Source organism: Gavialis gangeticus, unplaced genomic scaffold, assembly GCF_001723915.1.
Source record: "Gavialis gangeticus isolate Ggan-Ray unplaced genomic scaffold, GavGan_comp1, whole genome shotgun sequence".
NCBI classification, from domain to species: Eukaryota; Metazoa; Chordata; order Crocodylia; family Gavialidae; genus Gavialis; species Gavialis gangeticus.
The window spans coordinates 228,530-233,431 of NW_017728958.1; the positions used below are offsets into that span (position 1 = coordinate 228,530).

The 4,902-nt window shown below is 45.8% G+C and overlaps 1 protein-coding gene across 1 annotated transcript in view; it reads left to right on the top strand.

Annotated features, from left to right (window-relative positions):
- The first annotated feature begins 3,916 nt into the window (after positions 1-3,916).
- Positions 3,917-4,902, top strand: part of CUNH14orf28 (chromosome unknown C14orf28 homolog) — a 19,788-nt gene continuing 18,802 nt past the window's right edge. Inside the window, exon 1 of the mRNA XM_019503239.1 lies at positions 3,917-4,221. The gene's annotated coding sequence lies outside the window, so the exon portion shown is untranslated. The remainder of the gene's footprint in view (positions 4,222-4,902) is intronic.

Here is a 4,902-nt window from a genome sequence, read left to right on the forward strand (position 1 = left end):
GGCGGTGCTAGGAGGGGAGGGGCGGGGAGCGAGCCACCCGCCCATTGGACGCTGCTGGAGAGCGGCAGCGGTCGCCGCCAATGGGCGCATGCAGCGGGCGGGGGAGGGCGGGACTTCCGGGGAGCGGCTCGAAAAACTTTATTGACAAGGCCGGAAGCGGACACGGACAGGGGGTGGGGTTTAGGCCTGGTGGCGAGGCGGGGGTAGAGCCCTCAGCCAGGTAGCGGTGGGGTCTGCCCCTTTGCTGCCCCCATGCAGAGGCGCACCCCTCACCGCCTGGGCGAGGATGGGCCAAGCACCTCCAGGTCGAGCAACCTAGCAGCTTGTCCACCCGGTGTAGGAGCTCCCCCGCAATTAATGGATTAAACTAAACCAGATTCACTTTGGAGCTAGACACTTTAATGCTACACTGTATAAAGGACGGCCCAACATGTGAGTGTAGTGATGCGCCACAGACCGCTGAGCACCTCCTCACGTGCGCAGCACACCTGCATCCCCGGGATGGGGACCTGGCCAGTGTCCGTGATAAAGCCGTTGCGTGGTTCTGCCACATTAATGTTGTGTAGAGGGGGAAATTAAGTATATGAGAAGAGAAGATTGCTCTGAAACTAAGGGAGTTTCTCCTGAGCTCTCATCTGAATCTGCCTTCCTGGCATTTAAAACCTCTCCTCATATGGCTTGCCTTCCAACCCCTTTACGTTATTACTCGCTTCTGGGCCCTCTCTATTGTCTCCACGTCCTTCAGATGCGGAGCCCAGAACCGCAGGCAGGACTCTAGGTAAGGCTTGCCCAGCCTGGGTGGTAGGGTGGCACTATCACCTCCCATGTAAAACCCTAATACTCCTCTTCATGTATTGCAGGGACATTTCTGCCCCAGGGAGGTCACCCCCGGAGCAACAAGGCACCCAGCTTTCTTGTACCAGACAGAACTGCTGAACTGAAGGCTTTAGTCTGCATTGAACTTACCCTTCTTTGGGTAGATGTGATATCTCTTATTAGACCAACTAAATAGTTGGAAAAATTGGATAGCACATTCACCCAAAGAACCGTGTCTGCCTATGTCCTTAGACTAACACAATTACAACCAACACCCTTGAATTTATCCTGTAGTCTCTAGTCCAGCCTTACAATCCATCAAGATCCTTCTGAATTCTACTTGTATCTTTGATGTTTGCAGTCCTTCCCAACTTCATGTCACCTGCAAACTTGATCAGAAAGATCCTTATCAGGCATCCGAATCATTAACATAAATGTGAAACAGCAACAGATCAAGGACGTCTGTAGAACCCAACTCAAAACCTCCTGTTGTTCCGGCCTTGATCCATTTATAATTACTTTGCTTGTGGTTATGGAACCAATTATCTGCCAACTTTGCATTAATATTATCCAGCCCACATTTCTCCAGCTTGCTTACGAGAAAGTCATGTGGGACTTTTATCAAAAGCCTTACTGAAGTCCACCTACACTATGTTTGCTTCATTCCCTTCATCCACCCAGCTAGTGACTGTGTCAAAGAAAGGAGTCAACTTGACATGGCATGATTTGTTCTTAAACTATCCATGCTGGCTGTTAGTGATTATTAGCCTTTCTTCCTCCAGATTTTTTCCATTTTTACAGATGTTTTCCAGTAACTTCCCGGGCACTGAAGTCAGGCTGACCAGTCTATAATTTCCCAGGTCCCACTTTTTGCCCTTCTCAAAGGTGGGCACTATATCGACCCTTTTCCAGTTGTCCTGTCTGCAACCATGTGGATCTCCCACAGCCTTGTAAAGATTATTGATGAGGGCTTCAAGAGCTCTTCCACTTCTTTGTCTATATAGTTTTTGTTAATTGTCTGGCTGGAATACTTTTTTTTTTCATGGAGGCTGAGACAAAGTTGTTGAGCAACTCTGCTTTCCCTAGGTCTACTGTTAGTAGCTTACCCTGCATGTTTTAGCAGTGAACCCACACCTTTCTTGGTTGACCAAAGTATTGAAACCTGTGGGCTTCTAGATGCTCCCAGTATACCAGTTTGGAATGTCCTCTACGTGCAAAGCAGTATTGTGGAACGTATTTCCTTAAGAACAGCTTTTTTACTGTCTGGCCTAGGATACAACAACTGACAAGTAACATAACTTAATATGAATACATTGAGCAACATAACCTAATTTGAATGAATTAGCTAGTAGTTGAAGTTATCACTGTTATATTGCTCCAGATGGTTGGGGAAACGGGAGCAGGGATAGAATATAAGCACGGTGGATCCAGGGAGATTGCACTGGTGCATTTGCACCTGCCTTTGACTTCTAGTCCACCCAAAGCTTCAAACCAACTGCCTGGTAGTGGCAGCAGCATTTCCAATCAGGGAGTGCTGAGGGAGTCACTTGGCTTCATGGCTCATGATCATCTACCTGATTCATAGATTTCATAGACTTTCAGACTGGAAGGGACCCCAAAGGATCGTTGAGTCCAGCCCCCAGATCCCTTCCAGATCTTCCTTCCACAACCCATTCTTTTTTTTTTTTGATGTCTTGATGTTCCACCCATCAAGTGACCCTTTGTTCAGCTGCCTGTTCGCTGCTCCTGCTCAAGAAGCTCCTATTTTACAGCACTGCATATTATTTTTAACTCCTTGCAATGAAGTTATATTTGTTTTTTGCTTCAATCTTAACCTGAACAACATACTCCTAGGCCCCTGGCAGGTTTGTAAAGCTTCTAATTTATTTTTAATTGGAGAAAAATGTGTGTTGTTTTATACATGATGATGCACCTCACCATCTACCTTTCAAAATTCTAGATCCGCCCATGAGTATAAAATAGTATTTACTGAAGACATAACACAGTTTGAGTGGGCTCGTGCATCTGTGGCTTGCCACTTGACCTCAAGATGGTGGCAAAAGGCAATTTTTTTCCTGGAGAAAAATTAGGTTACATCATAGCACCTGAGAAAGTGAATTTGGGCTCACAAAAGCTTATAATATACATCTGATTTAGTTAGGCCATAAGGTACAAATGTACCCTGCCTTATTTCCTTAAACTCATTGCACATGGGTACTTTTCTCCTCTTTAAAACTTTCAATCACAGAGCAGCACAGGTTTCTTCCCTTGTCCTCATTCCTTTGCTGTATCATTCTGCTAGAAATCTTTTGATCCCAGTAGTGGACAAGGGTGTAAGACAGCAGTGCTCAACCTTTTGTCTCCATGGGCCAGATGAATGGTACAGGGCTGGTATGCAAGCCAGATCAGGCCCTGTGTGCCAGGACTGGCCCCGTGTGCCTCCACTATCCCACAGTTCTTGCAATTTGCCAGGAGGTGAGTGACAACTGCTCCCTCACCACCACATTTTCACAGCTGCAGGGAGCCCGACAGGCTGGGTGACTTGGCTTCAGGGACCAGATCTGGCTCATGGGCTGGGGGTTGAACACCACAGGTTTAGGGGAGCACTGTGTGGGACATCCTAAATATCACACATTAATAGTCCAAGAAGAGGGGGCACTGTTTGACCTTGTTTTTTGGCTTGAAGCTGTTAAAGATATTAAGTGGTGCAGAACTGTTTGTATAACTAAGAAGTGCTGTACTTGGGTATTGGTTCTAGTGAGATGGCCAGTGAATTCAACACCCAGATTTCCACATATTAAATCAGGGATTTTCGAAGACAGGATCTCAGCCTAAACATAGATATAGTCCTCTTCAAGGTGACAAACACAAGGAAGACAGACAAAAAAGTAGCTCGTGTTAGAATTGGAGTATGTCTAACTAACCCCAGTCCCTTTAGTCCCTGCTCTTATGCTCCTTTCCCCACCTTTTCTCCAAACCACTGTTCTATAACTGATTTAGACTCCACCTTTTTTTTTTTTTGCAAAGTAGGCACAACACTGTACCTACAGACCCTGGCCAAAAGCCAACTGTAGGTAATACAAGTTTCTCCCTTTCTTCAATCTGTATAGACAATTTGTCCAGAATCCAATCCCAGAATGTCCTATTCCAGATACTGCTTGTATTGAGGCTGCAGTATGTTTCTCTCTTACAGGCACTATGGAAGAAAATCACCAGGATCCACTCCTTCCTTCTAGTACTGTATGCCAGGTCTACAGTCAAACGTGCAGATCTCAGATTGGCCTCTCCAGTCATCTCTAGACTCACCAATGACTTCCCTGTCTACTGGAAGACTGTCGTCTGTGTATTGAGGGACCGCCAATAAACTGGATCACTGCTCATGTTTTCCTAAAATGCACCGGTGAGGTAGGTGCCGATGCAACCAGTAGATGCAGGGTCAGAAACTGAACCATGTTACCTGTAGCCAGTCAGGGGACAGGGTCTCTGACTGCATGCAAAATCAAAGTAAAAAATTGCAGTGTGACTAGAACCAGAGGGTGTCTGACCTCAACAAGGACCTGATTCTGTGGACACGTACACTGGATGTAATACAGTCAATGGAACTGGCTGAAAGACTGGGTTGTAAAGAAGCAAGCAGTGTTAATGAGGGCCCCAAATTAGGAAAATGTAGAAGGAAGTAATACCATTCTCTGTACCTGGCAGGGAGCAGGGGATAAGGAAAGAACCAGGCTGGACACTTGTATAAGAATTTTCCACTTTGTCCCATGCAGTCTAACATCAACGTTCCAGCAGCTTTGTTGCAATTGAGGAACATTTATGGAGCTATCAGAAATCAAAGCTAACTGGGGATCTTAAAAGGCTATTTTTATAAACAGGAGAGTATACACTAGACAGCTGCAGCCTTCCCTACACACTCAGCAAGTTTCCCTCTCCCATCATCATCACAAACAATATTCATCCTGACACCTGCTTCCATATTTCCACAATGCTTTTTCTCGTTAAGTAGCTGGAGCTTAAAACCAGACACATCAAAATAACTTCTGAGAGGCTTTTAAATGAAAACCCATCCTCTGCGTGAGGATGACA